This window comes from Lissotriton helveticus, chromosome 3_1 (assembly GCF_964261635.1).
Source record: "Lissotriton helveticus chromosome 3_1, aLisHel1.1, whole genome shotgun sequence".
Taxonomy (NCBI): Eukaryota; Metazoa; Chordata; class Amphibia; order Caudata; family Salamandridae; genus Lissotriton; species Lissotriton helveticus.
The window spans coordinates 266520012-266543055 of record NC_136061.1 but is presented as its reverse complement, the minus strand read 5'-3'; positions in this window follow the sequence as shown (position 1 = coordinate 266543055).

Sequence of the window (23044 nt, the reverse complement as noted above, 5' to 3'; positions counted from 1 at the left end):
GATGGGATGTAGCCTTATGGCTAGAGCGGTCGATCTCAGAAGTAAAGTAAAGTAAAGTAAAGTAAAGTCCACATTTGTATAGCGCACAATCACCCGTAAGGGTCTCTAGGCGCTGGGGGCCGTCGGGAAGATTAAGCGAGCTATTGCCCAGAGTCACACGGTGCTGGGCTAACCTGCCGCCGGAGCCGGGGATCGAACCGTGGTCCCCAGATTCCAGCGTCAGTCGCCCTGGCCGCGGCACCACACCTCTCTGGGGAACAGGGTTTATTTCTCAGCAATGACTCTCAACATCCTGTGATTCTTGGCAAATCACGTAATCTCCCCGTGCCTAACAAAAAAACGAAGACAAAAAAATGCATGTGTTTATCTGTGACGAAACTGGTGCTGATGTAAAGCGCTCTCATATCCGATGTATTGGGTGTAATTCACGGTATATAAAACTGTAAAAAAAAAAGAGGCAGACTGGCGCTTAGGAATGCCAATAATTTCTCTGGTGAAGACGCTCTGTGCCACCTGAACTTTTGCCTGGGTACTAATGTTGGAGTCCAGGTAGAGGGAGTTACAATAGTCCAGTCTGAACATGACCAAAGCAAGTACTATCTGCTTTTGCGATGACAATGGGATAAAAGGGAAGATTTCCTATAGCTTCCTTATAAGTCAGAATCAGGTCACAACAGTGTGATTGGCCTGTCCATTCAGAGATGTTTCAGTGTCTAGGATTAACCCAAGATCTTTGCAATTCTGGGCTGGGGACAGGGGGTGCTTTAAGGAGTCAGGCCACCAATTACCATTCCAAATTGAGGTTTGCATCCCAATGAGCACCACCCTGTTTTTTCTCACTGTTAAGTTTAAGGAAATTCCTTTCCATCCACTCTGCATCTGCTGACATACATTGAGAGAAGTTATCTGCGGTAGCAGCAGAATTCCTAGAGATCGACACAATGATCTCGGTATCATCAGCATAGGATATTGCATCCATCCCGTAGGCACAAATAATGGTAGTAAAAGGGTACAAGTACAGATTAAAGTGCATTGAGCTCAAAGATAACCTCTGCAGCACCCTACAAGGCAGGGAGAACACATCCAAATGGAACTGATTTAACAGAACCCTCTGCGAGTGATCATTAAGAAAGGAGGACACCAGAGCCAATGTCTGCTCCGCAATACCCACATCTTGAAGGCGTTCAATGAGCAGGGAAATGGTATCAAAGGCTGCGGACAGGTCTAAATGAACCAAATCTGTGCCTTGCTCCTCTTACATGAACCTCCTAATATGGCCCATGGACAGTTACGGTACCATGGTGTTTTCTGAAAGCAAATTGATATTCTTCCAGCCATTCCTGCTCTTCCGCAAATCTCGTCAGGTGGCGATTCAGTTGTTTCTCAACAATCTAGGCTGGTAGCCGAAGTAGTGAGACCAGACAATAGTTTTAAAGATCTGTGCTGCCAGGGTTGGGGTTTTTAAAGGGCTGGTGGGTGGAGCAGGTGCTCAATGTACCCTGAGCCTATGGATAGACACGATACAGGCAGCCTATAGACAAACAGGATGTTTTTATGGGTCAGCTACATAGATGACTTGTTCATACTATGGAAGAGAGATGAAGTAACAGCTGGGCAATTTGTGGAAGTCATAAATGACAACAGTCTCAACTTACATTTCACAAGTGAGATTAGCCATGCTCAGATTGATTTTTTAGATGGTAGGGTAATAGTAAAGGACTCCAGACGTATAACAACAGTGTATAGGAAACCCACAACTTGCAACAGCACACCCCATGCCAATAGTTTCACCCTAAAGCACTCAAGAATAGTATCTTACTTGGAAAGCTGTACTGAGCCTGTTGTATATGCAGTAACCAATTTCGGAACAACATCAACACTGAGCAGAGTATTAGATGTATTACCACTTTCCACGACAAGCATCTCAGAATGAGGAAGGCTTTGACTAAATACTGGCACATCATTATAAATGATCCAGTGATGGGGAAGTGTATAACTACTAAGTCACATATCACATTAGGAAAGCATTCTTCATGAGGGATATCGAAGTCAAAAGTGAGGTAACAACAGCTACCAAGAACTGGCTTAAACCTAGTCTGGTTTTCAAAAAATGATCGAAATCCAAAGCTTGCATCAATGGCACGAACGTTACTGAGCTGCACATTCTTTTGTAAGATACTGAAGATAAAGAAGACATTAACATGCAAATCAAACTGAGCAGTATATGCACTTTCATGCTCATACCCCAAAATGTACATAGGTAGTATAATCCTACAAGTACACAAGCCTATCCTTTAACAGTTAAGGGCTATTAAAAACATAGAAATTGAGAAGAGGGGACAGAGATAGGGAGCTCAGAAGATTGGAATTGAGATATATACTGTAGATGGATAGCGCACCTAAAACTCCCAGTATCTTCCTTGCTGCTATCTTCTAGATTGCCAAGAGAACACTTTTTTAATCATATTTTGCATATATGTTTTTACAGGGACAAAGCCTGAAGCCACTACTTCAGAGATGGACAGTGTATTGCCCCATTTATGAACAAGTACCAATTCCTTTGCTATACCACCAGAAAACCAACACAGTATATTTGGTTTGTTTATTTACATTTTGGTGTATCTAAATTTTGGTTTACGGTTTGATAGTTGATCATCGAAGCTTTATTTTGATTATACATAGATATTTGAATAAGGGCCATTGCCCACTAGTGGTGAAATTAGAGTAATGAACTGATGACTTGAATGTACTGGATGAGCAAATTACTTATCTGTTCTTTTACATGAGAATAGGGAAAAAGACATGTAAGATAGTGTGCATTGAATATTACTATACATTGAAGACCATCACACAGGTGTGTTACACTATTTTCGAATTTAACGGCGCATGCTTTAGGAAGAGACATCATTGACTATGATATTTAATTAATTAGCCCTGCCTATCAAAGTGTTGGACACGAGGACTGAGATGTTCTAGAACAATTATACTGTACAAACAATATGTGATGAATTGGATCCCAGTGGCCAGCATGAATTAATGCAGTCATTTATTGACCATATATGTAGGTGCAAGCCCACTTGGGCAGAATTAAAATACAAATGCACAACAATAACTTAGATATAGGACAACTGACCGTTCTTAGATGGGGCCTGTTTATGGAGTGAAAGATTCAATTTTGCCATAAATGTGTAAGGACGAATACAAGCATAACTGTTGTGTTTATATTGTGATGTTTAGTGTGCATATGCATTAGAGCACATCCAATGCACAGATATATTATGGTGGCAACTTGGTCGTTATATGCATAAGTATACAATGAAAGGCCCTTCCAAAATGTTGCTGATATGTGTCAGATGAGCTTTGTCCTTTCGTTATGCTTATATGTATTTAAAAACTGTTCTTGTGTTTAAATGCGCTAATGTTCTGACAGTCAGTGTCATGACAAAGGTGTGCAAACACCAATATATATATATACAGTCTTTGGCAGAAGTGACTTTGTTTGGGATCTTTATGAAGCGGGATATCGTTGCATACCTCTGCCGGTATGACTGGGAAGCCACTGAGCTATCTGACTGGATCCTCACTGTACGATCCCGTCTCGTTGGTATGCGAGAAATCCTGGCATGGAGTAGCGCCCATGAAAACTGAAGAGGATGGGTTAACATCTACAGACCAATCAGTGTGGACCATCCATGTGTCGGTCCGTTTTTCGTGAAAGAATGGGATTGGTACTGATGTATAGGCGGTAACAGCAGGAACCGCTTACCGGCACGCCCTCCCGGTCTGGAGCTCCGTGATAACCTGCTAAAGCTTTGGTATCGTATGAAAATACAACGCAGCGCCCCCCTGTATTGGAAAGGACACTCACCTGAGTCGAGAAGACATACGGGGAGGGAGGACGCAGTCGTGTGCTGCGTAAGGAGTCTTTGGCAGAAGTGACTTTGTTTGGGATCTTTATGAAGCGGGATATCGTTGCATACCTCTGCCGGTATGACTGGGAAGCCACTGAGCTATCTAACTGGATCCTCACTGTACATCCCGTCTCGTTGGTATGCGAGAAATCCTGGCATGGAGTAGCGCCCATGAAAACTGAAGAGGATGGGTTAACATCTACAGACCAATCAGTGTGGACCATCCATGTTATTTAAACACACCTTCAGTAGTAACAACTGGTATGTGATGGAACTGGGCACTGAAGAAAGCCGACAGGCTGAAACGCGTCTGCCAAGCGTTTCCACCGAACATTTGGAGTGCGCTTAAATTTTGAATAAAAGCCTACTGCCAGAGCTCCGAGCATGTGTCGGCCCATTTTTTCGTGAAAGAATGGGATTGGTACTGATGTATAGGCGGTAACAGCAGGAACCACTTACTGGCATGCCCTCCCGGTCTGGAGCTCCATGCTAACCTGCTAAAGCTTTGGTATCGTATGAAAATACAACGCGGCGCCCCCCTGTATTGGAAAGGACACTCACCTGAGTCGAGAAGACATACGGGGAAGGAGGACGCAGTCGTGTGCTGCGTAAGGAGTCTTTGGCAGAAGTGACTTTGTTTGGGATCTTTATGAAGCGGGATATCGTTGCATACCTCTGCCGGTATGACTGGGAAGCCACTGAGCTATCTGACTGGATCCTCACTGTACGATCCCATCTCGTTGGTATGCGAGAAATCCTGGCATGGAGTAGCGCCCATGAAAACTGAAGAGGATGGGTTAACATCTACATACCAATCAGTGTGGACCATCCATGTTATTTAAACACGCTTTCAGTAGTAACAACTGGTATGTGATGGAACTGGGCACTGAAGAAAGCCGACAGGCTGAAACGCGTCTGCCAAGCGTTTCCATCGAACATTTGGAGTGCGCTTAAATTTTGAATAAAAGCCTACTGCCAGAGCTCCGAGCATGTGTCGGCCCGTTTTTTCGTGAAAGAATGGGATTGGTACTGATATATATACATATATATATTCACTGAAAAAACCATAGGTTATAGACCATATATAGTTAGGAATTAGCATTTACAAAACCTTGAAAATTCACTGAAAAAACCATAGGTTATAGACCATATATAGTTAGGAATTAGCATTTAAAAAACCTTATTTTACTCACACAAAACCATTGAAATTCCATATATAGTTAGTTGCACTAACTATATATCGCGCACCCGCAATCCACTGCTGATCATGTCACATATTACATCATTCATGACATGGTCAGTGACATCACTGATGACATCACTGATGACATCTCAAATGACATCACTGATGAGATCACTGATGACATCTCATTTGACATCAATGACCACATCACTGATGATATCATTCATGTGACAATACAATGCATCTCCTCACATTTTAATATAACCTCTGTTTCACCCAGTGTTAAATACAGAGTATAATTTTTGAAACCATTGACACACCAATACTAGTTACTACATACGTACTCACTGATTCCTACGTCTACACACACATTCACTCATTCACCCATACAATCATTCATACATACAATCACTCATCTTTACAACACTATCATATGCACTCATACACTTATACAGACACTCACACTCTGCCACTCATCCATGGAGTTACTCACACACCTAGTCAGTCCTGTAAAGAATCAATCACACTTCCATTTTCTTGTCTATACAGTTAAACATAGAGCACCTTACATTTTCAAACATATACTAACACATACTTACTTTCTTATACAATCATTGATACAAGTACACATTGATCTGCACAGAGTCACACACCTCCCAGCCAGCCACACACACACTCAGTCTCCCATACAAATACTTGGACAATCAATCAATAACCCATATAGTTAATCATATAGCTACTGATCAACACATGCAGCAGTTTACAGAACAACAGACATAATGATGCACAAATTAAGACAGTTTAGTCACTAACCCATGCACTCAATGAGACACATTTAATCACTCACTCATACATTCAGTCATGCACCTACTAAATCCTTCGTCCAGACACTTATACATCTACTCATTCTTCAATATGTAAAACATATTTAAACTTTACAGAAACACACAGTCACTGGATGATGTCATCAGTGATCTCATCAGTGATGTCATTTGAGATGTCATCAGTGATGTCATCAGTGATGTCACTGACCATGTCATGAATGATGTAATATGTGACATGATCAGCAGTGGATTGCGGGTGCGCGATATATAGTTAGTGCAACTAACTATATATGGAATTTCAATGGTTTTGTGTGAGTAAAATAAGGTTTTTTAAATGCTAATTCCTAACTATATATGGTCTATAACCTATGGTTTTTTCAGTGAATTTTCAAGGTTTTGTAAATGCTAATTCCTAACTATATATGGTCTATAACCTATGGTTTTTTCAGTGAATTTCAATGGTTTTTTAATAGCAAATATCATAAGCTGTCGAACGTCAAGTACGTGGTAAGTGAAAACATTTTCGTGTTTATGCACACTGATCTGCTTTGAATGGTGCCCCCCCCCCTCATTTCTATTAGGAGTACTCTCTCTTTGCAGATAGTGAAAGGTAGTTAACGCAGGCCTTTGCCCCCGTTGTAATCCGTCGTGCCTGCTTCTCTCTCCATTTGATTGATTGTTATCCAAGTATTTACTGTTTTAGAATTAGTTCTCTTTGGTTCATTCTCTATTTACAAACAAACACAGAGTCGCAATACTCTGTTTAGTCTTTGCAGATAACGAAAAATCGTGTAAAAAAAAAGAAAAGGAATCGACCAAAATCAGTAGGCCACTAATGGGATCTCTTTTTGACCTCGCTAAAATAGAAACATTAGGAACAACCCCTCATGACAAATACAAAACTAGTGAGATGAACTGAACTCCACACAATGATGGCTGCAAAACAGCTCGGCTCCGCCACCCACCCCGCCCAAAATAACGATAAAGAGCGGCTGCCATAATTGGTTGCGGAATGGCCACAACGGAGCTACGAAATGGTGCTGCTCTCATGCTAACCCCAGCTTCGGTCTGAAACATCCAGAAACACTGTAGACTACCAATTCGATCAGTTCCGGTAGCGCCCCAATGTAACCCGGTAGAGAAGAACTAGCCCTCCCCTCTTTGACTGATGGTTCTTGTTGCCTGTCCCTTCTGTTGTCATTTAACAGAACTATTTAGCCTGCTGAAAGGGGTTGTGTTTCGACCGCTGGTTGGTGGAGACATTTTGACTATATTCTGGACCTGCGTTGTCGCGTAATGCGTCATATGACGCGCCGCGTTAGCGCATCCGGAAGTCATCCGGGGCGCGCAGCGCGTAACGTAAGCATAACAAGTCATGTGACTTGTTAATAAAACTTTTCATTGGTTCATTTTACTTTTCTTATTCTAATGATGAAAGCCTTGGTCATATCACCTAAAAATTACGCTTTTAATTACTTCCGAACATTATTTTCTCTTAAATATATGTTATAATGTTCCAGGCTAATGTACTTTCCCGGAAATTTTACAACTGTCCTGCAAGTAAAATATATTCTTTTTTCGAGAAAAAGAGCGTTTCTTCGTCCCATGACGGAGCCGTTGAGCAAAAGAGGGTCGACCTGCTGTCTTAGTCGCCGATACGCCTCAATATGAGATTCATATCGATCACTTTATGTTGCAGGAATAGAAAACACAACAGCCCTTGACCATTTATCTTTACTGCGTTCCTTCGTATTATACCTTTTACCCTTCATGTAATTGGTCTGCTTTATTGCACTTGCCTTTTAATGATTCTAAAACAGTGACTATTATTAAAAACTTTACCAATGTATACACTACTACCATGTTTTCTTTTAAAAACCTTTATTGTGAAAATTTCTTTATACAAATACGAGCCTATAACCACGTGGGCCTGCCACGGAGCAAACTGTAATCGTATATGATGAATAGACATTTACACTGTAGAGGAACGTAACGGGCGGGCCATTAGGTTGCAAAAACTAAGGTGTCTAACAGTTACGGAATCGGTGGACGTACATTTTATAATTAAAATACGACAGGGCCAGTTACAATAAAATTATCTAGATATACATTTGTGGGCAAGTACCATGGGTGACGTTAATTCGAATTTTCAACAGTACAGTAATCAATAACACATCAGAACTTAATATCAATAGGGATGTCGAAATATTCAATCAATTCTCGTCCCCGCCCGCCATGTGCTTCAAAACTGCATACGTATCTCGTGATTTCAAGGTTCTGCAACCAGTACACAACAAGGAGTTACGAGTCCCATTTATTCCGGCGCCATTTTGGGCGAGGACGGGCAGGTCCAGGATATAGTCAAAATGTCTCTACCAACCATCGACTATGATGATGTTCATATGCTGTATTTATTAGAGTAACACTCATCTGCCCACATGAAATTAATTTACCACAATCTAAACATGTCATTTTAATCTTTCCAAAGTTCTTCTAAATATTTGGGACCGTTTCCCTTGCCTCTGAAGCTCTCAGTGCCACTTCTTTGATGAATGTACTAGCAGGTCAGGGGTTCTCCTCCAAATCTCTCTTTTATGCAGCACTATAATTAATTGGTGCCACCTCTCCATATGACGATGCATGGTATAGTTACCACAACTATATTTTTTTTCGGTTCCTCTGGAAAGTTCATCGTGGCAGATGAAGCGTGTAACATACCGGGCATTTACCTTTTTTTGCATGTACAGGAAAGGAAAAAAAAATCGAGCGTCCGAGTTCTAAGGTGTCCCAGGGCCATTTTAGTGGACCAGGCCCAAATCCAAAGAACAGGCCGCCATTTTGAGAGTCCTCTTGCAGCCGCCTGTCGCTGTAGCATCAAGAGCGGCCGAAACTCAGCTGAATGGCAACTGAAACGGTAAAGGGGCGCCCCACTACATTTCAGCATTGTAGGATGACCACACCAGTACAGCAACTTGCTAGACATCACCTCGGTGCCATCCGGATCTCGGCGCCCCACTGCAGATGAAGTGCCTCTCAACTATGAAACCACCACGGTGACATCCGGATCTTGGCGCGTTGTGCTGCCTTCGGCCTATTCGCACATCGGTCCGCTACTGACGCCATCTCACAGGCTAATGGGGTGACCCACGCCGAGTTTCAGCATTGTAGGATGACCACACCAACTTGCTAGACATCACCTCGGTGCCATCCGAATCTTGGCATCTCAACGCCTAGTGGTATCTTCCATACAGAAAATATTGTTACGCTGCCTTTGGCCCCATTCGCACATCAGTCCGCAACTTAGACATCACCTCGATGCCATCCGGATCTTGGCATCTCAGCGCCTTGTGGTGTCAGTCAGAAAATATTGTTGCGCTGCCTTTGGCCCCATTCGCACATCAGTCCGCTACTGACACCATCTCACAGGCCAATAGGGCGCCCCACGCCGACTTTTACCATTGTACGATGGCCACACCAGTGGCACAACTTGCTAGACATCACCTCGGTGCCATCCGAATCTTGGCATCTCAACGCCTAGTGGTATCTTCCATACAGAAAATCTTGTTACGCTACCTTTGGCCCCATTCGCACATCGGTCCGCAACTTAGACATCACCTCGGTGCCATCCGGATCTTGGCATCTCAGCGCCTTGTGGTGTATTCTCTTCAGAAAATATTGTTGAGCTGCCTTTGGCCCCATTCGCACATCGGTCCGCAACTTACACATCACCTCGGTGCCATCCGGATCTTGGCATCTCAGCGCCTTGTGGTGTATTCTCTTCAGAAAATATTGTTGAGCTGCCTTTGGCCCCATTCGCACATCCGTCCGCAACTTACACATCACCTCAGTGCCATCCGGATCTTGGCATCTCAGCGCCTTGTGGTGTCTTCTACTCCGAAAATATAGTAGAAAATATTGTTGCGCTGCCTTTGGCCCCATTCACACATCAGTCCGCTACTGACACCATCTCACAGGCCAACAGGGCGCCCCACGCCGACTTTTACCATTGTACGATGGCCACACCAGTGCCACAACTTGCTAGACACCACCTCGGTGCCATCCGGATCTTGGCATCTCAGCGCCTTGTGGTGTCTTCAAATCAGAAAATATTGTTGCGCTGCCTTTGGCCCCATTCGCACATCGGTCCGCTACTGACGCCATCTCACAGGCCAACGGGGCACCCCACGCCGACTTTCAGCATTGTAGGATGGCCACACCAGTGCGGCAACTTACTAGACACCACCTCGGTGCCATCCGGATCTTGGCGCGTTGTGCTGCCTTCGACCTATTCGCACATCGGTCCGCTACTGACGCAAACTCACAGGCCAACGGGGCGCCCCACGCCGACTTTCAGCATTGTAGGATGGCCACACCAGTGCGGCAACTTACTAGACACCACCTCGGTGCCATCCGGATCTTGGCGCGTTGTGCTGCCTTCGGCCTATTCGCACATCGGTCCGCTACTGACGCAAACTCACAGGCCAACGGGGCGCCCCACGCCGACTTTCAGCATTGTTGGATGGCCACACCATTGCGGCAACTTACTAGACACCACCTCGGTGCCATCCGGATCTTGGCGCGTTGTGCTGCCTTCGGCCTATTCGCACATCGGTCCGCTACTGACGCAAACTCACAGGCCAACGGGGCGCCCCACGCCGACTTTCAGCATTGTTGGATGGCCACACCAGTGCGGCAACTTACTAGACACCACCTCGGTGCCATCCGGATCTTGGCGCGTTGTGCTGCCTTCGGCCTATTCGCACATCGGTCCGCTACTGACGCAAACTCACAGGCCAACGGGGCGCCCCACGCCGACTTTCAGCATTGTAGGATGGCCACACCAGTGCTGCAACTTGCTGGACACCACCTCGGTGCCATCCGGATCTTGGCGCGTTGTGTTGCCTTCGGCCTATTCGCACATCGGTCCGCTACTGACGCCGCCTCACGTGCCAACGTATTTTCTCCTAATTTTACACCCTATGCCGCATAACAGGTCATGTGACTTGTTTATAAAACTTTTCATTGGTTCATTTTACTTTTGGTTTCCTAATGATGGAAGGCTTGATCATGTGACCTAAAAACAACACTTTTCATAGGATGAAAACTTTTTTTTTTTCCCAAACGATGAAAGCCCCACCTTGTTTCTGGATGTTTCAGACTGAAGCTGGTGTCAGCATGAAAGCACCACCATCTCGTAGCTCAGTCGTGGTCATTCCGCGAGCAATCATGGCAGCCGCTCCCCACCAGAAGCCTGCAGGAGTCGGAGCCCCCAAAACTTTTGATGAATTCTCAAGGCGGAGGGGACGCTTTCGAGAATGGGGTCCAAGACCTAGCAGACAAGCGTCCGATTTCCAAGGTGTCCCAGGGCCATTTCAGTGGACCAGGCCCAAAAAGGAAACAGCCTGCCGCCATTTTGAGAGTCCTGTGACAGCCGCCTATCGCTGCACCGCAAGAGTGGGCGCAACTCAGCTGAATTGCGGCTTTTGACACAGTGGACCAAAAACGGACGGAATGGCAACTGAAACGGTAAAGGGGCGCCCCACTACAACAGACGAGACTCCACCTGGAGAGGCCCGTTCACGCCGCCTCCCCCGGGGCGCTCCACGCCGTTATTCGGAGCACCATTGTAGGATACCAAAACCAGTGCGGCAACTTACTGGACATCACCTTGGTGCCATCGTTCTGCTGCCTTGGAACTATTCGCGCAACAGTTTGCTACTGATGACCCACCCCCCGCGACGCCCCATGCCGTTATTTGCTGGGTGGCAACTTACTAGACATCACTTTCGTGTCATCTAGATTTCGGCGCGTTCTGCTGCCTTGGAACTATTCGCACAACAGTTTGCTACTGATGACCCACCCCCCACGACGCCCCACGCCGGAAATCTGGACGTTGTGCTGCGTTGGGACTATTCGCACAGCCGACCGCTACTTCGTTGTTTTTCCCTAAAAATGTTTATATGTTATTACTATTTTTGTTTTCTTGTATATATTTATAAATTATTAAAGTTTTATAATCTTACTACTTTGTCGGAGTGCTATATATTTTTAATGTGACACATAATTGTAAAAACTTTGATGTACAAACAGTCATCCCTGGAATCTTCCGCTTCAGGCTCGGTCCCCTCCCCAATCACAATACAGGATGGTTTTCAGATAATAGCAACGCTTCTGCTGTGACGGATCTCATCGAGTGTGGGCCTTGATCTACTATAACTCCTTTGAAGAGGGGTGATTCTTTACAGCTGTGGCCATAAACTACATCTGCAGGGCTAGCTGATACCCTAGGACCAGCCTGGACAATCGGACACAGAGGAAAAGGAGTGTCAGAGGGTGCGGTAGTGAATAGGGCGAAAGGGAGGTGTCGGGCGGGCACAGGGTGTGATTCTCAGGGAACAGCAGCGCAGATGGGGGAGGTTTATTACCCATGCATAAGACAGAGAGCGGGGGTGACCACTGCCTGGGGGAGATGCTTGCGAGGGTGGGGAGCCATGCTAACGATCGACAGCGTGCACAGAGTGGGTCTGGTCAAGGCATCTAAAATGGCTGCCGTGCACGACAAAAGTGTGGCATTTGAAAAAAGACAAGATGGCGCAGACAATGTTTTTCAACACTTCCTGATTTCCTTCGAATCGAACGTTAACAGACGTTGGGGCATATTACCAAAGTTAAGCGATATTTATCCCTAACGATGCTTAGCAACGATTTTTTTACCGTCAGAAATTATCGCAGATAAACCTTGCTATTATCAAGGTTTATCGGAAATACGATAAAAAACGACCGCAATGCATTAATATCGCTGAAAACTCAGCGATATTCATGCATTACCGAGCTAATGCTCTTAGCCATGTTATCCACCTCCCATTGGATAACATGGCTAAGAACTGCTCAGGGCAGGTGGTAGCTTTTAGAGATATTCGCCCTTATCTCGAATATTTCCAAAAGTTGATAATAGGAGATAGCGATGTTAGCGACTGTTTCCAGTCGCTAACATCTTGGCATGCCCACTTTGCATGTCATTAGTGATAAATATCACTCACATGCAAAGTGGGGCCCAAGATGGTCGCTATCTTCTACTAGCCGTCGCTAACTAGTGTTAGCAACAGCTAGGTAATACACATATAATTTTATCTCCGCGAAGCGGAGCGCTGTTACAGATATATATCTTGTTTCTGAACGTTAATTTCTCAAAATGCACTGAAGCACATATATTGAGACCTAGCAAAGGCACATCGGGCTACCAGTCCCTACAATTTTGCCAAGTTTCGTGCAAATCCATTCAGCTGTTCGATCCTACCGAGAGACAAGATGGCGGCCGCTACGGACTGTTTGGAATGTTTACAGACACCGGAGAGCCAATCAGCTTCGCTTCGCAAAGCTCCGTAACGCGAAAAGTACGCGAAGCGGTGCGCTGTTACAGATATATACCTTTTTTTGAACGTTAATTTCTCAAAATCCACTGGAGCACATATATTGAGATCTAGCAAAGGCACATCGGGCTACCAGTCCCTACAATTTTGCCAAGTTTCGTGCAAATCCATTCAGCTGTTCGATTATTATTATTTTTATTTTTTTTTGCCCCGCGGGGCCCTTTTAAAACCTCCACATCAAACCTAGGGGGTGAGCGACAATGTACTATGCCCCCTTATGGTCATTTGCCCCTTCGCTTTGGCCTCCTCTTGTCTCTCGATCCTACCGAGAGACAAGATGGCGGCCGCTACGGACTGTTTGGAATGTTGACAGACGCCGGAGAACCAATCAGCTTCGCTTCACAAAGCTCCGTTGCGCGAAAAGTCCGCGAACCAGAGCGCTGCCCGGTCCGCTGTTACAGATATATATCTTTGTTTAAACGTTAATTTCTCAAAATCCACTGGAGCACATATATTGAGACCTACAAAAGGCACATCGGGCTACCAGTCCCTACAATTTTGCCAAGTTTCGTGCAAATCCATTCAGCCGTTCGGGCTAAAAGTGAGGCCAACCGCCCTATGGAAATTAACATGGGAAAAACGCGTTTTGGGACCCCCCTTTTTTCTCGGCCCCCCCTTGACGAACCCCCCCCAAATTTTCAAGGGCTGCTCAGAAACAAAATGTGCCATTTTCCTGAAAATTTCAGCCAATTCCGTCCACAAACGCCAAAGTTATTAGACATAGAATTTTCAAAAAACCCATAGAGAAAAAATCCTAACTATATATACCTACTGGCGACCGCCAGTAGGTAATATATATATATATATATATATATATATATATCGTAGCTCCTTCCTTCTTGACTTCCCCAATGAAGAAACAGCACGCGCGGGAGGAGGATCAAAGGTTTATTTGGACCCTCAGAGCACCAGACGCGTTTCGGCTACTGCCTTTGTCAATGGTACATTGACGCGCCATTTGTTCTTTATTTAAATACCCCTCACGTGTCTCATTTAGTCATAGAGGTAGAGAGAAGACTTGTACCACATACATATGTGCCATGTTGGAATGGTGAAGTTGCAGCATATCGTAATTATCCTAATACATTGTGCCCTTGATGGGCTACATATTATGACCTTATATTTCAGTTTACAATCGCTAACCAAATTTCTATTTACATTATTTTAAGCGATTTCATTTAAATCAACATAATACCATTTGCCATTATTTTGCCCTCGATGGGCTTGTACAAAGGTCACCTTTTGCTGCTCAAATACTCTCTCCTCCTAGACTTATTTCTATAAACACACAGTGCAAATTATAATACCCTTAACCGTGAAAATAAACCAAAAATTAATTAAAAATTCCAAAACATTACTTCTCATTTTCATATTCATATTATTTGTTCATTTCGCGGACCAATTCTTACTGTACAATACTCTATCAGGCTATTACTTCCCTATCCTAAGTGTACTGTCATCTCCTCATGGCTATTCAGGCCCCCGGGGTTCTTGGTGCCAATATCTATAATATGTCTGGATTCTAGCCTTCTCAGTTTCATTAATCTGTCTCTCCCTCTAGGGTTCACTGGCACATGATCTAATGCAAAGTACTCCAGTAGGGTACTCATACATAATATCGAACTTTTAATATCGAAGTGACATAATATCGAAGTTTAAATATCGATGATGAAAAATATCGGAATCACAAATATCGATGTCAAAAATATCGTAATAAGTATGTGTGCTGAAATATCGATAACAAAAATATCTAAGTAAAAATATCGTTGTAAAGAAATATCGATAAATAGTAAAAATATCGAAATAAAATATATAGTAATAATTATGTAGTAATATGTGTTATTGTTGTGTAATAATTATTAATATGTAAAAAAATGTAATAGTAATGTGTACCTATAAAATATAATAAATAAAAAAAATAAAACATATATAAATTTAGGAGCGGGATGTTGGTTTAATAGGGGATAAGTGTGGGGAGTGTATTAAAAATGTATATATTATAAATATTAAATTGCAGATATTTTATTTTAATTAGAAAATATATAAATAAATAAAAATTAAATATACATTTTATATAAAAATTAATTAATTGATATATAAATTTAGGAGCGGGATGTTGGGTTTATAGGGGATAAGGGTGGGGAGTGTTTTAAAAAAATATATAATTTTTTTTGATTTAATTGAAAAAATATATTAAATTTAAAATAACGTTTAAAAATTAAAAATTAAATATTTTTTAAAATAATTCAAAATTTTAAAAATATGTTTTCAAATATATATTTTTTTAAATTTGATATTTGAAATAGATGTTATTTTATAATAATTATTTTAAAATAATATAATATAAAAAATGTTTTTAAATAAATATATTTAAATAAGAGAAAAATATTAAAATGGTTAAATAATTCTACATAAAAAAAGTGTTTTAAATTTTAAATTTATTGGGAAAATTTTAAAATAAAAAACAACAATATTTTATCATTTAAAAATATATATTTTAAAAAATTTTGTTAAAATATGTCAAAACATTTATAAAACCAATATGTACATTAAATACAAATTTAAATTTTCGAATTTCGCTAAAAAATTTTAAAAAAAATTCCATAACATTTTACAATATTGTTCTATTTTTAAATATGTTTAACAAATTATTTTATATAAATAATCGGAATATTTTTTTACAGTTTTTTTGATATTTACACATTCGGAATAAGTATATTTGTTTGTTGAGTGTATGGAGTGAGTAAAATTGTTAACAATCTATATTGCTGTACAGTTTTGTATATTATACTACATTTGAATAGTGAAAATAAAAATTATTAATTAGAAAAGATTATTTTTTAAACATTATTATTGTATATAGTGTTTAAGGTATGTATTTTTATTTAAATAAACATATATTTACATGTATTTTATGTACCTTGGAGTGGGAATTTAAAAGTATATGTAAATAGTGTGCTAAAGTATTCCTAATTAATGTAGAATGGAGTAGGAATAGTAAATTATATTTAATTATATATAATTAGTGTCCACCATCTATCTCTAATTAATGTAGACTGGAGTGAGAAAATTAAATTATATTTAATTCGTGTCCAGCACCTACCCGAAATTAATGGTGACTGGAGTGGGAATAGTGAATTATATTTAATTAGTGTCCAGCACCTACACCAAATTAATGTAGACTGGAGTGGGAATAGTAAAGTTATGTAGATTGAAATGTCATTAAATAAATATTTTAGTGAAGTAAAATATAAAATACTGTAGTGTTTTTTGGAACAAATTAAATTTTTTATTAACATGAGAAAGAACAACAATATCATATACAGTTGTGTATGCATAACCTATGCAAATTACATCCCCAAGTGAGGCACACCGGGCTCAAACAAGATTCATAAGTAGGTCATCCAAAAGTGGAAATTTATTGAGACAAAGTTCATGTTGATATTGTTTTCATATCAATCCAATGACTGTCATATGTGTTTTCAAACAAGGAATAATCAAGATAGACGACTCCGATGCATTTCGGGCAAAAGCTCTTTCTCGAGGAGTGCTGTAAGGAAGACAGGAGGGAGTGAGGATCGGGAAATGGAAGTCCAATGAGTGAACGAATTAAGTGCCGATCAATGGGTGCTGTTTAAAAAAAATGAAAAGGGGGGTGCATATGATTGCATCTATATGTGGGCTAGAAAGGATGTGCGCTTAATAGTAAACAGGCGTGTGCGGATAGCGGGGTGGAACATACACTGGTACCAAAAAATATAACTTACTTCTCTTCCGTGGTAACGCGGCGCGTTACTTCACAGGTTGTGGCGCATTGCAAGAACGCTACAGAGGAGAGTGCAGGGAACGGGTAATGGAGGCTAGAGCTAAAAAAATAGTAGAAGGACTAAAAAAGTGAAAAAGTGAATCGGCAGAGTGGTGACCATATTGGAAAGGAAAAACGGAACTATTGGGGAAAGGTCAGACAAGTGATGGGACATAAAGAGACAATGTATAGTGGTACAATGAGTTATAAATAGCAACTATATTCTGTCCGATCATTGAGTCCAAAAGGTTTCTGTGTCTGTAAACGGAACATCCATTCCAATTCTCTTTTGAGAAGCAGTTTGTTGTTGTCAAGTCCTTCTCTTTTGATCACAGTTTCCAGGACAATGAATTGTAATTGAGCAATGGTATGGCGAGATTCAAGGAAATGTGTGGCGATGTTGGATTTCTCATTTTTGAGCCGTATGTTGGATTTGTGCTCATTCAGGCGTGTCTTAATTTTTCTTTCTGTCTTCCCTATGTATAATTTGCCACAGGGACATTTCAAGGCATAGATCAAATTTGTGGAGTCACATGTGGCATTGACTTGAAGTTTAATTGCATTGCCCTTCATAGGGTGGCGAATGATGCTGCCCTTTATGATACAGTTGCAATGATTACAATTTAGACAGGGTTGGGTTCCTTTGTAGTGTTTGTCAATGGTGGTTGGTTTAGACAATATTTCTTTAATGTTCTTATAAGAACAACAATAAACATTAGTATAACATCTATTTTTTACATTTATATTTATTAATATATTAGTGGAATTTGTGTAAATTTTATTAAACATTTCAAACAATATTGGTAATATTACTTAATTCAAAGAGTACATATTTAATAAACATAAGTATTGTTATAAGTAAATAAAATGGGAAACAACCATTACAACGCAACTTTTACAACGCACTACCATTACAAAGAAATTTTTACAACGCTAAAACTATTACAACGCATGTATTTACAACGCATTTTTTTACAACGCAGGTACCTTTACAACGCATACCATTACAATGTAAGTATTGGTAAGTATATAATTATATTTTAAATTTTATATGTTTGGTTTGTTTTTAAGGGATATTTTTAAGGGTCCAGGGTCAGTTTTCAGTTTTGGGGTAAAGGGGTATTTTTAGGGTTCAGGGTCAGTTTTCAGAAAACTGACCGTGATTCCTAAAAATACCCCTTTACTCAAAAACTGAAAACTGACCCTGAACCCTAAAAATACCCCTTTACCCCAAAACTGAAAACTGACCCTGGACCCTTAAAAATATCCCTTAAAAACAAACCAAACATATAAAATTTAAAATATAATTATATACTTACCAATACTTACATTGTAATGGTATGCGTTGTAAAGGTACCTGCGTTGTAAAAACATGCGTTGTAAATACATGCGTTGTAATAGTTTTTGCGTTGTAAAATTTTCGTTGTAATGGTATGCGTTCTAAACGTATGAGTTGTAACGTCATACATCCAAATAAAATATACTGTTTGAAAAATACATATACAATGTATATATTCAAATACATGTTGTTAGTAAACAATAGTTTAGTATTTATATTAATATAAATATATTAATATTACATTTTGTAACAAACATTTTTATTGAAGAAAATATTGTAGAATATATTTATTTTTATACATTTTGTTAAACATTTTGTGAATTTTTTTTTACACCATTTCAACATTTTTACAATTATAATAATAAATATTATGTATTTTATAATATTTATTTTTATAATTTTACAAATTGTGTACATTTTTCTAAGTAATTTAATACAAATAAAAAATTAGTATTTTTTCATAGTATTCCTTGGTTTATTAAATTAACAAATACTTTGCTTGCATTAAATAATAAGTGTGTAATTTCTATCATTTTCTTTAGTTTTGGGTCCTTTATTTTGTAACCGCTTTAGGTCGTTTTGTGTCATTTTGAGTAAGTTCAGCTAGCGGTTGGGAAACACTTCACGTCTCTGAAGGTAAGGTTTATTTAATATGTTTTAACTGTGTTTTGAATTAATTTTGAGAGTAGTTTGGTCGTATTTAGTGTTGTTAGAAGTAAATGTGTTGTATTGGCGATTATGATGTGTTGTGTTTGCGGATGTACATTTAACGTACTTTTTAGTGTTGTATTGCCTTGTGTGTAGAGTTAGTGTTTCGATGTTTAAGTTTATTATTCGAAATATTATGTTGCTATTACTTTTAGTAGGAGTGTATGTGTTATTTTATGTGGGTGGGAATATTTCTTTTATGTCTTTCACTTGCAGGAGTTCCTGATGTCCGAAGGAAGCGTTTTTTTTTGGGGAGAAGTGTTCGTTAGTTTTATTAACTAATAGTTTGTAGACACTTCTTCAAATTTTTCGGCTTTCCTGGAGCGTTTTTTCTACATTTTTACATTTTTCGGGTTTTTTATGGTATTTCGAAAGAGCTTCGTGGAATGGATTTATCTATTTTGGGACAGTTGTATTTTTTCATTTTTTTGGGGGTAACTGGTATTCGAAACTGGATTATTTCGGTGGAAATGGATTCTACATCATTTGGCATATCTTTGGTAAGTTTTTTTACATTTTTATAATTGTGGGTGGGTAATGTTTTAATGAATATTGTTTAGTTTTATTTATTTTAAACATAATTAATGTGTGTATATATATTTAATTATATAATATATATTACATACATTAATATTTTTCGAGATAAATTATATGAATGTAATATTATTGTATTAGAACATTTTTCTATTGAGATTGTTTGTGGCTTAGAGTAGTTTACAGTAGTGTTTTGGCTATTATATTGAGGTATTCCATGCCTGTTGTGCTAGGGTACAGCTTTACTTGTTGCTCTAGGTATTTGTGCATTTGTTTTGTTTGTTTGGATGTTTTTGGAGTTAGTTCAGTAATGGATTGCTCCATTCTGAATTCCTGATAACTTTGCTCTTTTTGGAGGCATGTAATGAATTTTTGTAATGTTGGTTTAGTTCGGCCTGTTGATTGGAGGAAGGCATTGTGCCAACCTTCAACTGCATTGTTTGTTTTAGATTCTCCATTTAAGGTGCTTCTGTAAACATTCCACCAGGGTATTAGGAATTTAGGATTTCTCCTGTGGCCAGATCTATGCAGTCTACCTATCCAAGTGTCCTCAAAGTAGTCTAAGAGAGGAGTTAACTTTGCTTCATTTTGTTTGTAAAATTGGCTGTCTATTAAAAGGTTGTAGTGTTCGGCCACATCTGTTTCAGGGACGTAAGCTAGTGCTATCAGTTTTTTTATTTGATATGCAAAAGATGAGCTTGTAGCATATTCTATGCTTAGAGTAGTTTTTTGTAAATGCCTCCAAAGACACTGATTAAAATGATAATAGCAGCCTTGGATACAGGTATGGGGGTGTATTTTTAAAATAGCTGAGAGCATTGCTTGTTCAAAATCCAGTATAATTTTTTCAGGGGAATAGTCATTTGTTTTTTGTTTGATAATGTTTAATAAATCCATATATGTTGAATTAGTTTTATTTGGAAGCAGTGCATATAGTAGAGGTATGTTACAGTTTTGATATAAGCCATGTATTGTGTAAAGTTGGTAGAAAGGTCTGGGACAGATGTTAAAAGTACCGTCCATCATCCAAAATTGGCATTGTTGGAGTTTTATTAAATTTATAGCAGTACCAAAGATTATTATTCTTTTCTCATTGTTTTTATTGTCGTAAATTATAAAAGGTATTTTGTTTAAAGTTATAGTTTGGTCATGAGTTAAATTTATATCACTATATGTTTTAGGAGGTGGAGTGGTAGTAGTAGTTGCTTTTTTGGTACGTGATATTGTTCTTTTGAGAGAAATTATATTAGGCATTTGAGTAGTGGCTGTTTTTGGGATTTGTGGGATTTGTTCTTTTAAAATTAGGCTTGTAGGTTTTTGGGAACATGTACTAGCTTCTTTAATGTTTTCTAATGCTGTTCTGACTTCTATTTTCTGTTATATTTGGAGGGTGGTTGTGTTCCCTGGTGTAAAGGACAGTTGCTTCTCTAGTTGTTGCTCTTCCATAACATTTGTTAGAGTAATATTTGCAACATTTCCAATTTACTTTCATCCCAAATTGTTTCTCTTGGGTATAAGTATAACCCATGTAGCAGAGTAATAGTTTCCCTTTTTGACTGGTAACAAATTCAGCTCCTTCTGTCATTTTCTCCTTTGTAAATCTATTAGAAATATATGGTATAGTTATTATGGTTATAGTTATATGTATTTTAAGTGGGAATTATAAATATTTATATTGTGCATGCTTACCTTTGGTTGAAGTTTAGTCTGTGATTTTGATGTTCTTTACTCTTTTCCTTGTGGTCTGTCTTTTCTGGTGTTTCTTTGCTTGAAAAAAAATGTATTTGTGTTAATTGTTTAGTTATATTTTTTTGGGTAGCTTTTACATGTTTTGCTATAAGTTAAAGCTTTTACTTATTTTATCTTTTTGAAAAGTGTTTGGATATACGTACTTTGGTAGTTGTATCTTTGTTTGTTGAATTCTGTTCTTTGATATTTGTTGTTAGTGGATGTTGTAGTGGTGCTAGAAAAAAAGAAGGATATATGCATAAATTATTACAATATGTTAGCAATTTTTCATTCTTTAGGAGTTACTGTTTGTCACATCATTTAATTGACTTACTTTGTATTAGTTGCTTGTTATGCAGAGTTTTAATGCTGTTGTAGGTGTAAGGCAATCTGTTCAATTTTCAGTTGTGGCCTGTATTTTCTTTGATGTCTTTATCTGTAAAAAAAAAAAATGTTCATTAAAATCCATATTTATTAACATATTTTTGGAAGCAGGTCTGTTTGCTGTTTTAATGTTAAAGCTTAAATTAATTAATGTTGTTCGAGAAAAAAAAAAATGATTACTTTGTTAGTAGTTTCGTAGTTTTCTTCTTAGTTTTTTCTGTTCTTTAGTAGTGAAGTTTTCTGTAGTGGTAGGAGATAATATACAATACATATGTATGAGTAATTTGTCCTTTTTACTACATGTGTAATTTTAGCAGTTCCTTTAATTAAGTTACATTTTGTTACTTACTTTCAATCCTCTTAATGGGAGGTTGAATCTTAGTTTTCTTGTAGGCGTCGTCAAATGTATCCACAGTATTCTTTCCTGTCTTCTACTTTTCTCAGGTAATTTGTTTGTTGGATGTAATTGTTTATATAGTGTTTTGGAGTTAGTAATTAGTTAGCTATTGGTGAGTTTATGTTTGTACTGTTTTGATTCGTTGGTTTGTATTTTTGAAAAACTGTTGGTGTAATTAATTACCATATATGGTGAATGCTAATTAATGTTGAGCATACATACCTTTATATAATATGTTAAAGAAATAATTTATACATGTGTAAATCATTTATTTTTAAATGTGAAAATTTATGTATTTATAAATTGTTGTAAAATGTGAATAGTAGTGCTAATAGTATTTTTTTAATGTTTACAAGTGTTATAGAAAAATAATAAAATTGTTCGATATTGCTTAAATAACGATATTATTGTAGTCGATATTTTTACTCTCGATATTTTTAACGTACTGTTTATAAATTTTAATTATCGATATTTAAATATTGCGATATATATGGGGTCGATATAATTGATATCGATGTTTATGTATTGCGATATTTTAATTTCGATATTTGTGTATGTGATTAAATAAGTATAGGATGACGATATATTTGATGTCGATATTTTTGTGTCGATAATTTTGTACTACGATAATGTGTGTTTCGATATTATGTCATAGATTCCTCCAGTAGCTCACTATTACTTTTAAGATGTTGTTTATAGTGTCTTGCCACTGGGTACGCCGGGTCACAATTTGTGATTGCCCTGAGGTGCTCCAGGATACGCATTTTGGTGGGATTCACCGTACTGCCGATATAACGCAGT